Source organism: Aquarana catesbeiana, linkage group LG04 (assembly GCF_042186555.1).
Source record: "Aquarana catesbeiana isolate 2022-GZ linkage group LG04, ASM4218655v1, whole genome shotgun sequence".
NCBI lineage: Eukaryota > Metazoa > Chordata > Amphibia > Anura > Ranidae > Aquarana > Aquarana catesbeiana.
Window position 1 is genome coordinate 214852888 of NC_133327.1, and position 24425 is coordinate 214877312.

Below are 24425 nucleotides of genomic sequence, written 5' to 3' on the forward strand. Positions count from 1 at the left end.
GTTATGGTAGTAGCAAGATATATACAGCTAAATTAAAAAAATATTTTTTTTTACTATTTTGAGACAGTTTTCATTCAAAAATAAAAAATAAAAAATAAAAATCTGGAAATATTTGTTACCATTTACCACTAAATGAAAGCCTAATTTGTCGTGGAAAAAAATGCAGTATAAGCCACCTGGATGCAAAAAGTAGTGATGATACTGTATATACAGTTTTACTAACACATGTCAAATTTGCTAAATTGTGCTTAGGCATTAAGATTTATGTGCAAAGGGGTTAAAGGGATACTCATTGCTGGTATTTTACTGCGTATAGGCTATTCAAATTATTAACTCTAACTCTGCATTGCGTTGGAGAAAATGCAGAGAACCCGACTCTCTGGTTCATATAATGTGGTACTGTGTGTCTCTCTGTTTTATTAGAATAGAATCTTCTCCCTTTTATCAGAAATTACTGGAACATTTTAACTCCTGTAGTTGAACTAGCCTTACTCCACTTAATGTCTCTGATTTCCATACTACCCATAGAACCATACTGTAATTATTCAATTATTTCTTGCAGCTAAACTGAATAATATTAGGAAATGGAGACAATCTATTCCTCCAGCAATCAGGAAAGTAATTCAAAGACCTGAATTCTCAGTGCTCAATGGAAAATATGAAGCTGCTGAAGATTAACACATATTTTAAATGTCTTAAATTGTGGCAACCCTTCCCTCTGTTAATTCTCTATTATCCCTGCCTAACATACCTTCCCTGTTTACTTATTCACCCTGTTAACTCATGTTAACGTATCTAAGCTGAGCTGTAAGATTCCATTTAATTTTAACATTGGGAAACAAAAAATTGGGGTTGATTTACTAAATTCAAACATACTGTGCACTGCAGATAAAGTTTCACATGCAAGGAAAATAAAAAAAAACATAAATGTTGCTTGTACATGGTTGGACAATAGAAATTAGCAGAGCTTCCCCTCATTTCAGAGCTTCCCTTGAGATCTAGATTTGCCTTTAGTAAATCAACCTCCCCGTGTGTTTTTTTTTTTTTTCCGATGATGTGATTTTGCACCTCATGTTTTATTGAAAATGTACTATGTACCTGTGCATCTTTGTTTTATAAAATAAATAAAAGCATATTAAAAAAGACAAGCTGCATAGTTACATAGTTAACAAGACCAGGAACATAAACAAATTGATTTTCTGTATGTTTTCCAACACCCATCTGCAGTTGCCCAAAACATAAACATAGGGGCAGCATACTGTATGTCAAACATGTCTTCAGTGGAGTTTAGCAATTTATTTATACATATGTAACCAGATACTTTGGCCCTGCAAAAAGCTTAAAGTGTATGTCTGAGCAAAATAAAACAAAAATATATGCAATGCATGTCCATTTTCACACATTTAATCCCTTTAATGATCCTGCAAGTACAGCAAAAAAACAAAAACAAAGCCTGTTTACCATCTAGAAGTGCAATCAACTCCTAACTCCTAGCTCCTGTTGTGGGCTGACTACACACAGCATGTATGTTGACAGAATGTTGTCAGCCCTGCCCAGTTTTCTTTTGTTAAAGTACTCCACCCACTCTCCCATCTCTGCAACATAAAGCTTAATTCTTTTGTAGTTCCATGATAATAACTTGGAAGGGTTAATTATTATCCTCAAGATAGGACAGTTGTGCTCAAGACACAGGACAGCCCTACATTTCTGTCATGACCAACAGATATTTTTCTTTCACTTATCAAACAGATACAACTGTTTTCAATGCTATATTTAACAGATCCAACATAAGCAAATAAGAAAAAAGTTCACTGTTACAGTTTACATATACTAAAATTTGAGAACATAATGGTTCTCTTGTTAAAATGGGTAAATAGGTTTCAAGTACCCTGCATATAGGTTGCAGATACAGTATAATTTTTGTTTATCCATATATGTAGAGAATAGCTCAGGTATCCAGTATAAAGCCCTCAAAAAAGATATAGAAAGACATATTTAGCACTGATGCTGACACAACTAGTTTAACAACTTTAATGAGTAGAGAGGTTTTTCATGGGAAAAAAATTCAAATGTCTGATCAAAAAGATCCTCATTTAAGATACCAGCAAACTGTCATACTTTAACGGCAGAAAAACTGTTTTAAGTGTTGAGGAATGCCCTGTATATAACCTGATAAATTATGTTCAAAATTGTTAAAATGAGTTTCTTATAGCACAAAAAAAGTAAAGAGAAAAAGAACAAAATCATCTTTAATATTATGAGAGAAATAAAATATAGAAAGGGTTTTGACAACTGAATGCATAGTTTGCACCAGGGCTGTTTTTCATCCGGATTGTGGCAGGACAGGATTCTGCTGCCTCCAGTTCTGCCCCTGTGCTTACTGCTCGCTGTTGGCACTTGTAAACACAGAAGCCCAGCTTCTGTGTCTACAAAAGCCAGTGCTCCTCTCTTGGTGGCTGCACACTCAACCTTCCCTGTTCTGCATATCCCTATAAGAGCAAAGGAGGGGCAGGGGATGTGCACTCCTAAACCCTGCACACTGTATGTAACATAGTCCTGAATCCTACACTCCTGCAGTCCTGCATTCTGTAGGTAAGGCACTTCTGACCTTGCACTCTACGTAATGCACTCCTGAACCCTGTACTCTGTGTATAATGCGCTTCTGAACCCTGCATTCTGTAGGTAGCGCACTCCTGTACATAAGGCACTCCTAAACCCCTTCACCTTGTATATAATGCACTTCTGAACCCAGAATCATGTACTTATTGCATTCCTAAACATTGCACTCTGTACATAACACACTCTTGAACCCTGTATTCTGTATGGCACACATTCCTAGGCCCTGCATTCTGTACATAACACACTCCTGAATCCAGCAATCTGTACATAGCACACCCCTAAACCCTGCACTCTCTACATAGCACACTCCAGAACCTCTAATTCTGTATGTAACACACTCCTGAACACAGGATTCTGTCCGTAAAATACTCCTAAACCCCGGCATTCTGTACATAAACTACTCTTGCACCCTGCACTCTTTGTTTAGGACTTTCCCACTGTTAGTGCAACTTGGCCACACTCGCTATTTGATGCAGTATACTCTCCTCATACTGAGGGGAGCTAGGGGGACAGTTCTTGCGCCTACTGTATTCCCTTAGAAAAAAAGCCCTGGCTTGCACCTGTATCCAAGATAAAACTATCAATCTCTCATACTGAGGGCAAAACACGCGTTGCTTAAAGCGGAGGTCCACTGTTTTTTTTTTTTGCAAACATTAACACAATCAAACATTGACACTTGCAAACTCACTGTTTTGGAGATTGGGCTTGCCCAATGTCCGCTTTCGTTGTAAAGATCACCTTATATAAAATCTGTCCCGCCATTTTCATCTTGCTTGTGGGCATGTGAAGCCCACAAGCATTTACTTCCTTGTTCCCTTGATGCTGAGCTACCAGCATCCTTTGCTCTGCATTATTTGCCTCCACAATGACTCCTGGGAACAATGACACAAGCTCCCAGGAGCCAGTGCGCCTGAAAGGAAATGACGAAATAGCCGCACAATACCCATATCCGCAGAATAGACAGACTGGAAGCAGAGAGGAACATCTGCAAAACACAGGTACTGTTGAAAAAAAAAAATCAGTTTTTATGTCATTACATTACTGCAATCTGAATGAGCAAATGTTATAAAATAGGGTGGAGCTCCGCTTTAACCTGTTTTTCGACCGTGCTATAGCAGAATGACAGCTACAGCGTGGTCGCACTTTGCCGGTAGGCCGTCATATAATATCCTCCTGCGCTTATGCTGCCTGCATGCCACCTGCAGAGTGCATTGGCAACGATCTGTGATCACAGCATTCTTTGGATGCAGCTGATTACAGATCGTGGCAAATCCACACAGGGGACATCTACACTGATAATCAGGGCACTGATCATCAGTATCAGTACAGTCCCAACAGTTCCCACCAGTGCTGCCAATCAGTGCCCACCAGTGTTGCCAGTGTGGCCAATCAGTGCCCCCAGTGCCCACCAGTGCTGTCAATCAGTGCACATCAGTGATGCCTTTCAGTGCCTATTAGCGCTGCCTAACAGTGATGCCTATCAGTGATGCCTATCAGTGCCACCTTTCAATTTCCATCAGTGCCGCCTATCAGTGCCTTTCAATGCTGCCTATCAATTGCTATCAGTGCCACCTATTAGTGCCCATCAGTGCTGCCTATCAGTGCCCATTAGTGCCATATATCAGTGCCACCTCAACAGTGCCCATCAATGCACCCTATCAGTGCCCATCACTGCCCATCAGTGCAGCCTCATCAGTGCACATCAGTGAAGGAGAAAAATTACTTATTTACAACATTTTATGATAGAAACATATGATACAAATGTTGTTTGGGTACAGTGTTGCATGACCACACAATTGTCATTCAAAGTGCAAGAGGACTGAAAGCTGAAAATGGGCCTGGGCAGGAAGGGGGTGAAAGTGCCCTGTAGGCGAGTGGTTAAAAAAAAAAAAACACATACTGAATTAGAATAAAATTATCAATGCAGGTAGTGCTTGGACAAAAAAAATCCCAACAGGCTGGTTATACTGAAGCCGATCAATAGATCGACTTCAGTACAGCCAGACTGCCCATAGATGGACCAAAATTTGTTTCCTGCTGAACTGGTTGATTTTCAATCCGTTTATGGCCAGCTTTAATATTTCCTATTTCTCTTTAACATTCTAAAGAGGAAGCAATTGTATTTGTATTACCTCTAACAAATATGATTAAAAAAGTGAAATAGGAAAAGATAGAAAAGCTATTTTTCCACTGAACATGATTTATTTTGTCCTTGTAAAATAAAACATGCGTTTGCAAATGTTTTGGACAGCAAATGAAGCAGATGGCTCAATATACAAAATTTCTGCATAATAAATTACAAAAAATATTCACAATGACCCCCATAGCTTTGATTCTTTCAGTTGAAATATACTTCAAATTTCTGAGCCAAAACTTTGTTTTCCATCAATACCTATCCCAGTAAGGTTGTTGGAACCAGGATATACAAACACTTCCTTAAAATGTGTGACAACAGCATGCAAAGCTAAAAATATACTTGCAAGATGGTATTAACAGATTTCAACCATTCAGTCACCGGCTTTGAAGTCAAGAGTGCAAAAAAAATTGCCTTCCCAACATCCAATAGCAACGCAAATTTAATATTATGATGTAAAGGTAACATGTAGCAACCACATATTTTTCAGCTTTAATTCCTCACACATATAAAAAATGTATATACATGTTGTACACCTATCAGTAACATACTGGAGTGGTGCATCACAGGAAGGAATTCTTGGCTATGTATGCTAAACTGCTTAATTTTCTCATCTTTGCTATTTGACCATACAGCATAATTGATAAATTCCTTACCAACTAAAAGAGAGACTAATTGGAGGTCTTGGAAGAAGTCCAGATCACTTCTGGTCAGCATCAGCGTAAAGTGTAACATAAATGTAAAAGTAGGGTACTTTTACCTATAGCTGAGATGTGACATAACCTGTAAAAGTAGTATGAATATGGATGTAGTTTAATGCAATGGTAAAGCTATAGTATTCTTTCCTTTACCCACCCTCAAGTCTAAATTCAATTTACCCTCACATTATTCTTATAGATATCTTCAGGTTTTCCATGCCTTCAGTTGCCAGTTTTTAGGTCAACGATTATCCCTCTCATACTCGAGGTTGGAGGCTATCACTCGAGTGTCGGACTTGAAGAAGGAAGCCCCCCTCTGACCTGTATTGATATCTTCTAGTGGCAACCAGTCCTGAATGATCTTCTCTGCAACAAAAATGGAGTTTGGATATCCCTGGATTGGATGATGAAGACTGGTTAAAGATTCTCTCACTTAGTCACCACCAGATACAACTTAATCAAATTTAAAATATTATATCAAACCTATTACACATCATACAAGCTATACAAAATTAGTTCATCCATTTCCCCAGCTTATTGGTGCTGCTCGCATCAGCTTGGTGAATTTTTCTTTTAGTCATGTCCGGGTATAGCACAATATTGGCAGGCTGTGGTGAAAACTATTGGAAACACAACACAGATTACAGTACCTCTTGAGCCACAATACTCAAGCAGCCTCACTATGCAGCTTCTCCCTCCTCTCCTAACATGATCGGTGTGAGGCGAGATGAGAACCAGACATGAAGCCAGTTTGTTGACAGTCAATGGACGGAACAATCATGTGGTGAAGAGCCGCTGGGATTGGCCCTTTTCCCTGATCTGTGATGCGCTGGGTCCCGAGAACCCAGCGAGCACAGACACTGCCATGTGTTCACCCCATTGGGCGTGATTCTGGAAGCAAATCATTGTATGCAATCCCAGAATTATTCCACCACGCTGTAGCCATCATTTGGCTATGGCCCGGTCGGCAAGTGGTTATGATAATCACAAGTAACTGGGTTCTGTACTGTTTTGCTGAGTTAGGGATTCTCAGCATGACTCTCTGTTGTTGTCTTTAGAGACTATACCATTCTGTTGCATGTCATGGCCCTGTCCTTGTAACTATATGTATGATAATCTTACTACTTCTGAAAAAGCAGCATTGAAGAATCTTAGGGACGATGACAATATTGTCATTAAGAATGCAGACAAGGGAGGTTTGGTGGTGGTTCTGGACTCTGAGGCGTATAGGAGTGAAGCTATACGTCAATTATCTGATTCTGAAACTTATATGCGCCTCAGAGGCAATCCCACACAGTCCTATAAAAAATAACTGCCCTCATTGTTAGACAGAGGGGTCATGGCGGGTATCTTTACAGGCAAAGAAAAAGACATGTTCATTCCAGAGTGTCCCATCACACGGATATTCCACTTTCTCCTTAAGGTGCATAAAGGATGTAATCCTTTAACAGGGAGGCCAATTATCGCTAGCACTGGCTCCCTGAAAGAGCCTTTAGGCCAGTGGGCAGACCACAAGTTACAGTCTCTGCCGGTCGACCTTCCTGGCTACCTTAGTGATACTAAACAACTATTGACAAAGCTAAAAGATTTTTCATGGAATGATAGATTAAAATGGGTGACTTGTGACGTGTCTAGCCTATACTCTTCTATTCCTCATTCCCTGGGTTTGCAGGCAGATTCCTTTTTCCTCTCTAGGTACAGTGGATATTCCCTTGTCCATCAGGAATTCATCATGTTGAGTTTAGAGTATTTACTTACTCCCCCTCCCTTGCCAATGTCTATATGGGATGGTGGGAGAGGTCCCGCATCTTTGGACCTGACAGTCCCCGCCTTTCAGATACCCTATTTTACTGTCACTATATAGACAATCTACTCTTTATTGTCTCTGATGAAGTCAGCTGTCTGGATGACTGGTTGTCCTACATGAATGATAATAATTTAAATCTGAGGTTTACGGGTTGTTGTAACTCCATATCCATCGATTTTCTTTTTGTACGTCTAATGGGAGAGGGAAACAGGATAGTCTCTAGCCTCTTTAGAAAACCAGCGGCAGGCAATACGCTCCTACAAGCAGATTCGAGCCATCCTAAACACACATTAAGAGGTATCCCAGTAGGGCAGTTTTTGAGACTGCAATGGATTTGCAGTCAGGAGGTTGATTATCAATGGGAGGCTTTAGACATGTTCCGACATTTTGAAGACAGAGGTTACCCCAAATCAGTTCTACATAGAGCCATGGGGATTGCAGATAAAACTCCACATGAGAATTTGTTACAGGAAAATAAGAGGAATAAGCTTAAAAATAAAAAATAAAAACAGATACAACAAATCCTCCCCACATATTCAAGCTCCAGTTTCTTCCTACTCCATTTAGTATAGAGTTTAATAAAATCAGAAACATCGTCCTAAAATACTTACCTGTCTTGTCTAACGATCCAGCTTATGCTCAGATTTTGTCAAAGGGGGTTAAGAATGTATCTCTTAGAGCCCCTATTTTGGGTGGTACCTTATCTCTCAGTCTTTATAACAGTAGTAAATCATGTTCTCACTGGCTACAGTTTAAAGGCACGGTGCGGTTCTAATGTATGTTCATGTTGTCTCCATATCTTAAATGGGGACACCATCCAGGCTACTGCAACCGATAAATTATCTAAAATGTTGTCATTGATTAATTGCAACACCAGATATCTGGTGTATATCATCACTTGCAAATCATGTCAAATTCAGTACATTGGTCGGATGACCTGTAGGTTGCGGGATCGTCTTCACGACCATCTGTATGACATAGAAAAGAATCACAATACCAATGTTGCAAGGCATTGGAATGATAAACACCAGAGAGACATTTCCGATTTAGTCATGCAAGCAGTTGAAAAGATAATGTTGCTAGCCAGAGGAGGGGAAAAGTTCAAGATTCTCTGTAAAAGAGAGGTATATTGGATCTTTTTCTTTAATATGAGGAAACCAGCAGGCTTGAATTTTGAATGGGATGTTTCCCATTTTTATGAGTAAATACCCATATGCAATCTTGCAGAATCTCATAAGGAATTTACAAAGTCATGCTTAGTATGTTTTAACTAATGTATTGGTTGTGTTGCTAATCTCTCCATTATTATTATCATTATCTTTTTATAAGAGAATAGTCGAGAGGTGCTGGTACATATATTTATATGTTGGGATACCTTAGTATTTTATGTGGGGTTTCCCTTTATAATATAATATCTTCACGTAATTTGTTGGCAACCGTGCTGGTTGATTTTTGTTCTGGATATTGGTATTTGAAACTGCTTTTGTAATTTTAGAATTTTTCATTTTTTACTTTTACTTGTATTATTTATTTTTATATATCCAGAAAATGCGCAGTCTTACAGCAATATCACAGGGGTTCTGCTTCACCAGTTGTAGTTTTTCTTATTTGGAAAAACCACTGTTAGCTTTTTGGTTATATGGGTTATTAACTTTTACATTTTTGATTGCATATGTATGTTTTCTTTTCTATATATGCTTTCATGAAAATTACTTCCCGATATAATATAATCCAAATCGGTAACACATGATTGTTTATGAATATATTTTGTTCATTACATGTTTTTATTTTTCAGCTTTGTGTTTCCTCACTAATGGATATTCACTCACGAAAAGTAAAGCCAATTGTGCAGGTTTTGGTCTCATTTGGTTTTATTACCAACAAAGGGTTACCACTGTGTATCTGAAGACTTTGGTCTCAGCTGTTTCCATTACCATTGAGTGGACCCGAATCATCACATGATTGTGTAGGTGTTAACATGTTTAACAAATTAAGCATTTTTATCCTCTGTATATATATCATTGTTGTTCATTTGCTATTTGGCTATGATTAAGAACCAGTAAGAATGGTGTGAAATGCATCAGAGCTGTGAATTTTATTCTGATTTGTATAGACTATGTCTTCAATAAATGTATTTTCTTGGAGTGATTATTTTTGCTCACACTAACCCTGTCCTTGTTCCATTTTACCCTCCTCTACTTATATTCTGTGCCTGGACCTTTTTTTACCCGGTTTGTTCTTATCCTCTGTTTGCATTTTGAAATTGTGTTCTCTTGTGTTCTATAGGTTGCTGCGTAATTGTAGCTTTTGACATGTATTTTTTGCTTAAAAATTTATGAGCGATTCTCTGCTTGAAGCTTGTAGCTCTAAAATGCTCAACAAACCAAATCCAATTCAATTCAATGGCCCCAGTTCACTTCTGAGCGTTCTGTCAATTGAAGCAAAACGCCTGTCACTCAAAAAAGTACATGAGCTTGGCAGATTACAAGAGTTTTTGGCCCCATAGACTTCAATAGAAATGCCTGGCTTGAACGTTTTACAAGCGTTTTATGAAGGTTTTCTGCTCAAATAGCAGCTCTCTACCTGTAATTTCATTTCCCTCTCCTCTCCCTAGTGCTTTATATTGGCTAAACAAAAAAGAAGCTGTAAACCGCTTGTAATACATTTCTAAAATACTTTACAAATTCTTGTAAAAAGTTGCAAAGACGCTTTTAAAAAATTTCCAAAAAAAGCCAGTTAATCACTATGCTCAGGTGTGAATGGAGCTTAAGGTCATTGTGAAACTAAAAGAATGTGACAGCTCAGATCACAACACAGCTTTATACTGTGAGTCAGCTCCATAGACTTTACAACACACTCACAGCACCAGTAAGCATTCTGAAGAGGAAAATTACACTACTACAACTACACCAGAAATCACTACAGAATGCAGATTTGTATAGGAGTCATAGGTTTTAGTTCCTAATCCAAAATCTGTCTTGTCAGATTCTACCCAGTAGGCAAAAGTGACTAAGCCATTAAAGGGATTGTAAAATGTTTGTGTTTTTTTTCTGAGATCCCCCACTGGTGCTCTCAGCTACTCCTGTGTTCTGAGTGCTCCAATAGCAAGCAGTTTGCTACGGGTGCACTCATGCAGGGTCATTCCCAAGCCGGGCTGTGTGCATCTATTGATACACACTGTGCAGCTCGGCCCTGCCCCAGCATTAGCCAATGAATCAACATAAGCCAATGAATCAGTAAGAAAAGGAAGAAAGAGCAGAGCTGCTGCTCGTGGGCACAGCTCTATATCAAGATTGGACTCATATAAATATTTGGGGGGGGGTGAAGCTGAAAATTATTTTTTTTTACCCTGATGCAGATGTAGCCAGGAGCTGGCTAGAGTTGCTTGCATATTCAGGAGACACTCTGCAGTGTTGCCACAGTGAGACTGTTTCCTCCTAGTGCCCAGCTTGGACGCACTTGACCATCTTCATATAACAAAGGACACTGCATGCAGACACTGTTGTCTTGTTTCTCTGACTGAACTTATAGGAGAACCTTGTGCTATGCTTACTCCTTACTGAGCAGTGTTCACCCTGCTTGCCAAGACACCACAAGCATACTTTACATAACCCTGCTTGTCAGAACACTTCAAGCACATCACTAAAGAGCTAGATGAAGACTTAAGGCCTTCCTTTCCTCTGAGAGACTACAACATACCTCCCCCCCCACTTTGCATAAAAGCCATTGGTGCCATAAGGGCCCATACTTTCAACCAGGACTCTATCTACTAAAATGAGAGGGTTTAAAGACGTAAGTGTCATAATATTTGTAATGAACTAAATACAGGATTTATACGGTTCTTTGGGACTGTGGCATCAGAGAACAGTGGTCTGACAGAAGCCGGTCATTTCCCTGCCCTCCTTCTGCCTGTATCCATAGAGCTCAAATCTAAGCAGAATTGTTGGTTACATAAGTGTTTATATTATACTACAAACATTTATCATTCTTTGACTGTTCCTGCTGTCATGGTTATTTGTTGTAGTAAATCCTTAGCAGGTGACAATTATATGTTACTGGATTTTGTTGCTATTAATCCTTCATAAAATAAGATTCAATTGCTTTACTTGACTGTGTGTATTTCTAAGTATCTTATGTCATAACAAGAATGTCGGAACCCAAAGTGTTTGATGTATCAAAGGACTTGCAATGTCAGGGCATCCAGTGGAGTACAGATCCTTTAAGCAGCCCTACACAGATAATGCATTAAAGTAAAACAATTTTAGCCTTTACAGCCACTTTAAGTTTTATGCTATTCTAGATTACCAAAGTAACAAGTGTTTAGCCAGTTCAGCCTTAGATATATACAGATATATTTTCACTAAAAGCCCCAAATTCCCTGCTCCCTAAAAACTTATACAGGAATTGTGGAGACCAATTTGGGTCCATACAGAGAAAAACATGTCTGTTTTTCCCAACTCTTATTGAATGCAACAAGATCCCTAAACATGGATCTGAAATTCCTACACCAGATGCAGTGATTCATCACTCATATTTGAAAATCATGACATATCTGTTATTAGACCTTGTTCCCCGAGCTTAGATAATCCTGCTTCTTGGAAGAGATACTGGGGGTCATTTACTAAGATAAATGCACTGCGCTGGTTCAGCCCTTAATTGGTGCGCTGGATAGATCCTTAATCCAGTGTGTGAACCAGCGCACACACAGGAGTACCCGCACGCGAGAATGTTTCCAGCGCGATAGGATCACACTGGTAATCGGCGAGGTACATCTCGCGCTCGCTGCAATAGGAAAAATACATCTTCCTATCAAAGCAGCGTGAGAAAAACCGGCATGGGTTCCCCCTTGCCAGGCCCTTCGGTCTGGTATGGATATTAAGGGGAACCCCCTACCCAGAAAAAACAGCATGGGGGGTCCCCCCAAATCCATACCAGACCCTTATCCGAGCGCGCAGCCCGGCCGGTCAGGAAAGGGGTTGGGGACAAGTGAGCGCCCCCCTCCTGAACCGTGCCAGGCCGCATGCCCTCAACATGGGGGATGGGTGCTTTGGGGAAGGGGGACGCGCTTGGGCCCCCCCACTCCAAAGCACCTTGTCCCCATGTTGATGAGGACAAGGGCCTCTTCCCGAAAACCCTGGCTTTTGGTTGTCGGGGGTCTGCGGGTGGGGGGCTTATCGGAATCTGGGAGCCCACTTTAATAAGGGGGCACCCAGATCCCGGCCCCCCCACCCTATGTGAATGAGTATGGGGTACATGGTACCCCTACCCATTCACCTAGGGAGAAAGTGTCAATAAAAAAAACACACTGCACAGGTTTTCAAAGGAGGAGCCCGGTCTACTGCCTTCTGCCTTCTGCCTTCTTCCCTCTTCTCTTCTTCCGATGTTGACAGGACTCTCTCTTCTGCTGGAATGCTCTGTGTGTGCTCTGCTGTAGCTTATATAGGCGGTGACCCCCCCCCTTATGCCGTCACAGTCCCTGGGCATGCTGGGACTGTGGCGTGTCTGCGAGACCCCCGAAGTCGGAAGAAGACCCCAAACTCGGAAGAAGACCCCCAAAGCTGGAAGAAGACCCCCCGGAGCTGTCTAATAAATTACTTTAAAAACCGGTGCAGTGTGTTTTTTTTATTGACACTTTTTCCCTAGGTGAATGGGTAGGTGTACCATGCACCCCATACTCATTCACATAGGGTGGGGGGCCAGGATCTGGGGGCCCCCTTATTAAAGGGGGCTCCTGGATTCTGATAAGCCCTCCACCCGCAGACCCCGACAACCAACGGCCAGGGTTGTCGGGAAGAGGCGCAGCGCGCCCCCCTTCCCAAAAGCACCCATCCTCCATGTTGAGGGCATGCAGTCTGGCACAGTTCAGGAGGGAGGGCGCTCACTCATCCCCACCCCCTTTCCTGACCGGCCGGGCTGCGTGCTCAGATAAGGGTCTGGTATGGATTTCGAGGGGGGACCCCACGCCGTTTTTCGGCGTAGGGGGTTCCCCTTAAAATCCATACCGGACCGAAGGGCCTGGTATGCCCCCTGGGGGAACCCATGCCGGGTTTTATATTTAAAATTTGGCATGGAGTTCCCCCTCAAGATTCATACCAAACAGTGTCGGGCATAGGCGGGGATCCAAGTCAGATCCCCATTCAATACAGTCTGTACCCTGTCGGCTTGCTATGGAAATGGCAAACCGCAGCTAAACGCAACTGCAGCTAATCACACTGTACCAATGCAGCTGATTGCAGTGCCTGGAGTCTTAAATTTCACAGAAAAAAAACATGCTTTTAACTGTGGCAGAATATGCGTCCATGTGAAAGGCGCCTAAGGCCCCTTTTACACTGGGGCATTTTTCAGGCGCTATATCGCTAAAAATAGTGCCTGAAAAACGCCCTAAGGAAGTGGCTCTATTCACTCCAGTGTGAATCGGGCTTTAACACTGGAGCAGTGCGCTAGCAGGACAGTAAGGCTCGATTCACATCTATGCATGTTGCTTTTGAGTGTTTCTGCAGTGCTTTTTGCGGTGCTTGCCGCGTTTTTGGACCGGCGTTTTTACCGCGATTTTACCGCGATTTTTCTGCGATTTGGCGTTTTTTTTTACACTGTATATAGCCAGTTGCTAAGGAGGGGGCCAGGAAGCCGGCCGCCGCCTCCTTAACCGATGAGTCATCCCACTCAATGTAAAAAAAAAAATGCCGGCTAAAAAAAAATTGAGAAAAAAAAACACCGTAGGGTCCCCCCCAGGTCCATACCAGGCCCTTGTATTTTTTAACACTACACTACTTTTTTACAGGTGAATGGGTAGGGGTACAATGTACCCCATACTCATTCACATGGGGGGGCTGGGATCTGGGGGCCTCCTTGTTAAAGGGGGCTTCCAGATTCCGATAAGCCCCCCGCCCGCAGACCCCGACAACCACTGGGCAAGGGTTGTCGGGAAGAGGCCCTTGTCCCCATCAACATGGGGGCAAGGTGCTTTGGAGTGGGGGGCACAGAGCCCCCCCTGCCCCAAAGCACCCATCCCCCATAGTGAGGGCATGCGGCCTGGTATGGTTCAGGAGGGGGGGGACGCTCGCTCGTCCCCTCCCTTTCCTGACCTGCCGGGCTGTGTGCTCGGATAAGGGTCTGGTATAGATTTTGAGGGGACCTCCACGCCATTTTTTTAATTTTGGCATGGGGGTCCCCTCCGAATCCATACCAGGGGTGTGTCTGCGGTAAAGCATCACTATTTTTAGCACCGCTTTACTGTTGTTTTAGCTGCGTTATTCAGCTACTAGTGGGGCGATTTTAACCCCCCACAGGGTGGTTTTAACCCCTCTGCTAGCGGACGAAAAGGGGTTAAATCCGCCCGCAAAATGCAGCTGGATCAGCATTTTGCCGGTGGTATCACAGCGCTGCCCCATTGATTTTAATGGGGAGGAGCAGTGAGTTCACCGCTCCAAAAAAGCTGCTGACAGGACTTTTTGTGATGCCCTTCCAGCGCACCGCTCCAGTGTGAAAGCCCTCACTGGAGTGAATAGAGCCGCTTCTTTAGGGCCCCAGTGTGAAAGGGCCCTAAAAAAAGTCCTGCTAGCAGCATCTTTGGAGCGGTGTATAAACCGCTCCTGCCCATTGAAATTAATAGGACAGCGCGGCTATACCGCTGGCAAAACGCAGCTGCGGTGGCGTTTTGCGGGTGAATTTATCCCGTTGGGCCGCTAGCAGGGGTTAAAACCGCTAGCGGCCGAATACCGCCGGTAAAGCAGCGCAAAAAATAGCGCAGTTTTAACGCTGCCGCCTGCACCGCCGCAGTGTGAAAGGGGCCTAAGGCTCCCCTCACACGGACGGACCTTTCAGGTCTACCTCGGACCTGAACAGACACTCCATAGACCTCTATGGAGGGTCAGATGTCAGTGGTGACATGTCCGCTGACATCCGACCCACTCCAATCCTAAAACGTTTAACGGAGGAAAAGACTATTCTTTCCATCCATCTGCGGATCGGATCGGGTGACGACGGACTCTACAGTCCGTCATCATCCAATCCCCCATAGAGGAGAGCGGCACTCTGACAGGTCTGTCCCTGCACAGTGTGAAGAGACAGACCTGTCATCTGCCTGCCCAGCGGGGATCAATGGAGCGATCCCCCGCTGAGCAGAGCGGGCTCTGTACATGGGGTACAAAGTCCCATCGTGTGTATGAGGCTTAAACACCAGAAATTCAAGTTTTCATATCTTTAAAGGTCACCATTAGTGATGAGCCGAACAACCCCCCGGTTTGGTTCGCACCAGAACCTGCGAACGGACCGAAAATTTGCATGAACGTTAGAATCCCATTGACATCTATGGGACTCGAACGTTCGAAATCAAAAGTGCTCATTTTAACCACTTCAGCCCCGGACCATTAGGCTGCCTAAGGACCAGGGGACTTTTTCCAATTTGGCACTGCGTCGCTTTAACTGCTAATTGCGCGGTCATGCAATGCTGTACCCAAACAAAATTTGCATCCTTTTCTTCCCACAAATAGAGCTTTCTTTTGATGGTATTTGATCACCTCTGCGTTTTTTATTTTTTGCGCTATAAATGGAAAAAGACCGAAAATTTTGAAAAAAAATTATATTTTCTACTTTTTGTTATATAAAAAATCCAATAAACTCAATTTTTATCATACATTTAGGCCAAAATGTATTCAGCCACATGTCTTTGGTAAAAAAAAATGTCAATAAGCGTATATTTATTGGTTTGCGCAAAAGTTATAGCGTCTACAAGCTAGGGTACATTTTCTGGAATTTACACAGCTTTTAGTTTATGACTGCCTATGTCATTTCTTGAGGTGCTAAAATGGCAGGGCAGTACAAAACCCCCCCAAATGACCCCATTTTGGAAAGTAGACACCCCAAGGAAATTGCTGAGAGGCATGTTGAGCCCATTGAATATTAATTTTTTTTGTCCCAAGTGACTGAATAAATGACAAAAAAAAAATTACAAAAAGTTGTCACTAAATGATATATTGCTCACACAGGCCATGGGCATATGTGGAATTGCACCCCAAAATACATTCAGCTGCTTCTCCTGAGTACGGGGATACCACATGTGTGGGACTTTTTGGGAGCCTAGCCGCGTACGGGACCCCGAAAACCAATCACCGCCTTCAGGATTTCTAAGGGCGTAAATTTTTGATTTCACTCCTCACTACCTATCACAGTTTTGAAGGCCATAAAATGTACAGATGGCACCAAACCCCCCCAAATGACCCCATTTTGGAAAGTAGACACCCCAAGCTATTTGCTGAGAGGCATGTTGAGTCCATGGAATATTTTATATTTTGACACAAGTTGCGGGAAAGTGACAAATTTTTATTTATTTATTTTTTTTTTGCACAAAGTTGTCACTAAATGATATATTGCTCACACAGGCCATGGGCATATGTGGAATTGCACCCCAAAATACATTTAACTGCTTCTCCTGAGTATGGGGATACCACATGTGTGGGACTTTTTGGGAGCCTAGCTGCGTACGGGGCCCCGAAACCAATCACCGCCTTCAGGATTTCTAAGGGTGTAAATTTTTGATTTCACTCTTCACTGCCTATCACAGTTTCGGAGGCCATGGAATGCCCAGGTGGCACAAAACCCCCCCAAATGACCCCATTTTGGAAAGTAGACACCTCAAGCTATTTGCTGAGAGACATGGTGAGTATTTTTCAGCTCTCATTTGTTTTTGAAAATGAAGAAAGACAAGAAAAAACTTTTTTTTTTCTTTTTTCAATTTTCAAAACTTTGTGACAAAAATTGAGGTCTGCAAAATACTCACTATACCTCTCAGCAAATAGCTTGGGGTGTCTACTTCCCAAAATGGGGTCATTTGGGGGGGTTTTGGGGGGGGACAAAGCCCTTTCTGACACTTTTTGTTTACATGAAAAATTTTTTTTTTTTTGCAAGAAAATTACTTTGAACCCCCAAACATTATATTTTTTTTAAAGCAAATGCCCTACAGATTAAAATGGTGGGTGTTTCATTTTTTTTTCACACAGTATTTGCGCAGCGATTTTTCAAAAGCATTTTTTGGGGAAAAAACACACTTTTTAAAATTTTAATGCACTAAAACACACTATATTGCCCAAATGTTTGATGAAATAAAAAAGATGATCTTAGGCCGCGTACATGGATACCAAACATGACATGCTTTAAAATTGCGCACAAACGTGCAGTGGCGACAAACTAAATACATTTTTAAAAGCCTTTAAAAGCCTTTACAGGTTACCACTTTAGATTTACAGAGGAGGTCTACTGCTAAAATTACTGCCCTCGATCTGATGTTCGCGGTGACACCTCACATGCATTGTGCAATTGCGGTTTACATTTGACGCCAGACCGACGCTTGCGTTCGCCTTTGCGCAAGAGCAGGGGGGGACACTGGTATAGATCTGATCGGATCAGATATTGATCCGTTCAGATACTATACCACTAAGGGAGGTGTACGGTGCGTGCGTGGGTGTTAGCGGTACTGGCGCTAATCTGACGCTGCCTGGGGCGACGCATATCACTGCTGGGCGATCAGGGGGCTAAACCTTTATTCGGTAATAAACGGCGGGTGCCCTGACACTATAAAAAATAAACGAACTAACCAGCGTCACCCGTAACACTTATACGGTGACCAGTGGTGAAAGGGTTAACTAGGGGGCAATCAAGGGGTTAAAACATTTATTAGGTAGTATATGGGGGTCATAGTGAACCTAAATATTTATGTCCCTAACCAGCATCACCAGTGACACTAATACAGTGATTAGAAAAATGATTGCTTAGCGACACTGGCGACAGGGGGTGATCAAGGGGTTAAAACTTTATTAGGGGGGGTTAGGGGGGTACCCTAGACCTAAAGGGGGCTAATACTAACTGCCCTACCACAGTAACTGTCACAAACTGACACCATGCAGTAATCAGAAAAAAAAACTGCTTGGTATCAGTGTGACGGGGGGGGAAGGGGGGATTAGGGGGTGATCGGGGGGGGATCGGGGGTGTTTTGTGTGCCTGGCATGTTCTACTGAGTGTGTGTTTGTGCACTCACATTGATGTCTTCTCTCCTCAGCGCCGGAACGGAAAATACCGAGCCGAGGAGAGATGACATAATTTCCTTTGCTGCTGTTTAGCATACAGCGGCAAAGGAATGTTCTGATTGGCCGGCGGTGATCACGAGGGGGGGCCACGAATGCATGGTGGGCGCAGAAACGGGCCCTGCCCCAAGGGACATGTATTAATGCAAAAAAAAGTTTAAAAACGGCCATGTTAGGTACCTGGTAGTTGAGCCCGACTGGTAGAAGGAGACCTCTCTTAAACGCTGGTTCAGGAGCCACTGGAGATGGGAACAGAGGTTTCCAGAGCACAGTGGGTAGGAGGGCCTGATGCAGGTTCCAGCAGAAGCAAGCACTGGAGCTGGAAGGACGTCCCTCTGGGATGGCTGAGCTGCGGATGCAGGTAGACTGATGCAGGTTAGTAGGCAGGCAGGTGGATGATAAGGCAGCAGCAGGATCTGAAGCTTGACGAGCAGGCTGGAGGCAGCGTCACAGGACACAGGCAAAGCAGGGTCATACAGTCCGTTTGGCAGGAGATCAGGCAAGTATATAGCAGGAGGGATAATCCTAGAATAGTCAGGCAGGCAGGAGTTTGGCAACGTGTCACAAGATATAAGCAAGGTCAGGCAGGCCGGGTCGGATAGGAGACTGGAGAATGGTCAAACGGAGCTGGGTCACTAGCAAACAACAATAGGCAGGATACAGGAACTCAGGTGCAGAGCTGCAGACGAACAGCACCTGACAGAAGCTTCTGACAGACTTTTAAAGGGCCCTTGGCGCCAAAACAGCGCTAGCGTGAACGGACACGTGCATGGGAGCGCTCCGGCAGCCCCTGGTGGGGAATTCAGCAAAACTGTCCTGGAAAGGCCCTTCGTGCACCTGCGTGCACGCATATTCACCCGATGGCCACTGATATGCCCCTGACATTGCCCCCTCCCAATGGGCAGCCTCAGGATGCCCAGATAACTCTTCTTTTCAGGATGGGCAGAGAAATAGGCATGAATCAAACGTTTGGCATGAATATTACTGTCAGGCTCCCATGAATTATTTTCCGGACCATACCCCTTCCACTTAATCAAAAACTGTACTTGCCCAGATCTCTTTCTGCAATCAAGGATGGCCTCCACTTCGTATTCCTCATTACCGTCCACCAAAACCGGTTCAGGGACCCTGGTGCCCCTATCAGGAAAGGGATCATCTACAGCAGGCTTCAAAAGTGATACGTGAAACACAGGGTGGATTTTGAGTGAATCAGGTAAACACAATTCATATGATACCTCATTGATTTTGCTTTTCACAGGGAAGGGCCCAATAAATTTAGGAGCAAGTTTTTTGGAAGGACAAGTCAACCTAATATTATCAGTAGACAGCCATACCTTGTCACCAAGCTGAAGGTTTAGATCTCCTTTTCTTTTCTGATCGAAGAACCTCTTGCTGTCCGCTTGTGCCTTTGATACCGCTTCCTGTAACATCCGGTTATTCTGACTGAGGAACTGCACTGTGTCCTGAACCTCTGGAACTGAGGATTCTGAAAGAAAATCTGGTAAGAAAGATACATGAAAACCATAATTGGCAAAGAAAGGAGATTGACCCGTGGCAGAGTGGCTGGCATTGTTATAGGTGAATTCCGCTAGGGGCAACAGGGACACCCAATCATCTTGCACAAAAGATGTGAAACACCTAATTTATTGCTCCAGTGTCTGATTTGTCCTTTCAGTTTGCCCATTCGTTTGGGGGTGATATGCTGAGGACAGGGCTAGTTCAGTTTTCAGGATTTCACATAGGGCTCTCCAGAAGCGTGAGGTAAACTGTACCCCCCTATTGGACACTATATTTGCGGGGATTCCGTGCAGCCTAACAATCTCCTTGATGAACACACGGGCCGTTTCAACAGCAGAAGGTGTTCCTTTTAGGGGTACAAAGTGGGCCATTTTAGACAGCTGGTCAACGACCACAAAGATCGCCGAACATCCTTCAGAGCATGGTAGTTCAACTATAAAGTCCATTGCTATCATCCTCCAAGGTCTATCTGGTACAGGCAACGGTCTCAGTAGTCCCCAGGCTCTGTTCCTAGGAGTCTTATTCTGAATGCAGACAGAACAAGAGTTAACATACTTTCGTCAGAATTCCTTCAGATTAGGCCACCAGAAGGTGCGTTGCACCAGCTCAAGGGTCTTGCGAACCCCAAAATGTCCTGCAAGTGGGTGGTCATGCAATAATGTCAGTACCTTGACTCGGGCGCTCTCTGGTACAAAAATTTGACTTCCTCTCCACAATAATCCATCTCGAGATGTTAAAGAGGATTCCTGGAGACTTGAAGGTTCTGGTGATGCTTCTCTGATCATGGACAGGAGATCCGTTTGAAGAAGTAGGAAGCTATTTGCCGGCAGAATAGTGTCAGGTACAGAAAAGTCCTTAGGGTTGTCAAACATGCGCGACAGCGCGTCTGGTTTTACGTTTTTAGATCCAGGCCGGTAGGTAATGTGGAAACAGAACCGTGTAAAGAATAGAGCCCAACGGGCCTGTCTGGGTTTTAGTCTCTTAGCAGATCTTAAATATTCGAGGTTTTTGTGGTCAGTATATATCAGTACCGGATGGACTGCGCCTTCTAACAGATACCTCCATTCTTCCAAAGCTGTCTGATAGCAAGTAACTCCCAGTCTCCCACATCATAGTTCCGCTCAGCCGGTGAAAGTTTTCTAGAAAAGAACCCTACGGGATGCATCAGGTCCTTATTGCCCTGTCGTTGAGAAATGACAGCACCCACGGCCACTTCGGAAGCATCAACCTCCAGGATAAAAGGTAAGGACGGGTCAGGATGGCTAAGGATCGGAGCTGACGTGAAACGTCTTTTTAATTCTTCAAAGGCCCCCTGAGCCTCTGGGTTCCAGTGGAAAACGAGAGTTCTGCTTGGTTAGCTGCGTGATGGGGGAGATGATGGCAGAAAACCCCCCTAATGAACTTTCTATAAAAATTTGCAAAACCAATGAAGTGTTGCACGCCCTTCTTGTACAGGGGAGCTGGCCAATCTAACACCGCGGACACCTTCTGAGGATCCATTTTGATGCCGGTTGGGGAGATCACTAACCCCAGAAACTGAATCTCGTCCCGTTCAAATTATCACTTCTCCGCCTTAGCATACAGTCTGTGCAAACGAGGTTGGTCCAGAACTTTACGGACATGTTCCCTGTGTTGGTTGAGTGAACTGGAGAAGATTAAGATGTCATCCAAATAGACGATTACAAAGATGTCCAGGAAATCTCTAAACACATCTTTGACCAGATGCTTGAACGTGGCAGGAGCATTGCATAGGCCGAAGGGCATGACCAGATACTCATAGTGTCCAAAACGGGTCCGGAAAGCCGTCTTCCATTCATCTCCGGCCCGAATGCGGACCAGGTTGTAGGCCCCTCTCAGATCCAGCTTGGTGAAGATAATGGCAGACCTCAACTTCTGGAACAGTTCAGGTATCAGGAACAACGGGTAGCGGTTTTTGACTGTAACCTTGTTTAGCTCCCGATAGTCCACACATGGACGCAGAGTCTGATCTTTTTTAGAGACAAAAAATATTCCGGCACCAGCTGGTGAAGTAGAAGGTCGGATAAAGCCCTTTTCGAGGTTTTCATTTATGTACACCTTAAGTGCCTCTTGTTCTTTTTCAGACAACGGGAAGATGCGCCTGAAAGGAATCTCAGCCCCTGGAAGCAGCTCAATTGGGCAATCATAGGGACGATGGGGTGGCACGGAGTCTGCTCCCTTCTTGCTGAACACATCTGCAAATTCTCGGTAGGCCTCGGGTATGGTTTGAAGCAGGTCTTGATCAATGTCCATACAAAGTAGGGTAGTAGCAGATTCAGAGGGTTCAGGTAGGCAATGACTTTGGCAGTAAGGTGACTGGAACTTGATTTCACCCGTGACCCAGTTAACATGAGGGTTATGGGCCCGGAGCTAGGGCAATCCCAAAATGATCGGAAATAGTGGAGATGAGATAATGTCCAGAGTTAGGATCTCTTTGTGTTGAGATAGACAGGTGGCAGACAAAGGAAGAGTTTCCTGAGAGACTTGTCCTGATCTTATGTGGGACCCATCGGCCAAAAAAACTGAAGGTCTATGTGTCTTGTTCTTTAGGTGAAGATTTTTTCAACAAAACAGCTACATGCTCCAGAATCAATAATGGCGTTGACCCAGATTGTTCTTCCCTGGAGCTGTAATGAGAGAGGGAGAGCAAGTTGAGTTGTATTGGCGGTTAAAGCGGATAAACTGGCCGGAGTAGAAGAAAAACACTTACAGGTCTTTACTGAACAGTTGTTCACATAGTGGCCCGCCCCACCACAGTAGAGACAGAGATTTAGCTGGCGCCTGCGCGCCCGTTCTTCTGGGGGCAAGGTGGAATGCATAAGTCCCAGTTGCATTGGCTCAGGAGCATCAGGTGTTTGGGTGACTGGACTTGGGCAGGCAGGAGGTGGATACCGGGAGGCAGGAACCGGGACTCTTGCAGTCATCCACATAGTGCGCGTCTGTTGAGAAGAACGTTCAGACTGGCTTTCACAAAGGCGTCGGTCAATCTGGATGGTAAGAGTGATGAGTTCTTCAAGGGTATCTGGCATCCCTACTCGGGCAAGCTCATCCTTAAGACCCTCAGATAGCCCCATGCGGAACTGGTGACGTAAAGCTGCATTGTTCCATTGAGTGTCCGCGCTCCAGCGTCGAAAGTCTGTAACATAGTCCTCGGCCGGCCTACGGCCTTGCTGGAGCGCGAACAATGCTGCCTCAGCGGTGGCAGTCCGCTGAGGGTCCTCGTACAACTGGGCCATAGCTTCGAAAAAGGCGGGCAAAGACTGGATCTGTACAGAGTTGGTTTCAAGCAGGCAGTGGGCCCAGGTCTGGGGTTCCCCCTGGAGAAGGGATATGACAGGCGCTGCGGAAGGCCAGAAACTTGGTTCGGTCACCAGAAAACTTCTCAGGGATAGGGTCTCTTGGTTCAGGTGGAAGCATGACCACAGAGGGTGGTGCAGCTGCCTGTGCTGGAACAGCTGCGGAGGCAGGGGCCACACCTCCAGGACTACCAAGATTTAGCACTTGACCCTCCAGTCTGTTGTAACTGTCTTGCAAAGTCTTTACAGCCTGGGTAAGTGCCGCTAAGTGCGTGCAGATCTCCTTGATGGGAGAGGTCTCTCCTGCGGGCTCAGTCATGGCTGTTCGTACTGTTAGGTACCTGGTAGTTGAGCCCGACTGGTAGAAGGAGACCTCTCTTAAACGCTGGTTCAGGAGCCACTGGAGATGGGAACAGTGGTTTCCAGAGCACAGTGGGTAGGAGGGCCTGATGCAGGTTCCAGCAGAAGCAAGCACTGGAGCTGGAAGGACGTCCCTCTGGGATGGCTGAGCTGCGGATGCAGGTAGACTGATGCAGGTTAGTAGGCAGGCAGGTGGATGATAAGGCAGCAGCAGGATCTGAAGCTTGACAGAGCAGGCTGGAGGCAGCGTCACAGGACACAGGCAAAGCAGGGTCAGACAGTCCGTTTGGCAGGAGATCAGGCAAGTATATAACAGGAGGGATAATCCAAGAATAGTCAGGCAGGCAGGAGTTCGGCAACGGGTCACAAGATATAAGCAAGGTCAGGCAGGTCGAGTCGGATAGGAGACTGGAGAATGGTCAAATGGAGCCGGGTCACTAGCAAACAACAATAGGCAGGATACAGGAACTCAGGTGCAGAGCTGCAGACGAACAGCACCTGACAGAAGCCTCTGACAGACTTTTAAAGGGCCCTTGGCGTCAAAACAGCGCTAGCACGAATGGACGCGCAAGGGAGCGCTCCAGCGCCCCCTGGTGGGGAATTCAGTAAAACTGTCCTGGAAAGGCCCTTCGTGAATATGGGTGCACGCATATTCGCCCGATGGCCACTGATATGCCCCTGACAGGCCGTTTTTTCAGGAGCAGTGATTTTAATGATACTTAAAGTTAAAAAAAGTGAAATATTCCTTTAAACATTGTACTTGGGGGGTATCTATAGTATGCCTGTAAAGTGGCATATGTTTCCCGTGCTTAGAACAGTCCCTGCACAAAATGTAATTTTTAAAGGAAAAAAAGTCATTTAAAACTGCTTGCGGCTTTAATGTAATGACGGGTCCTG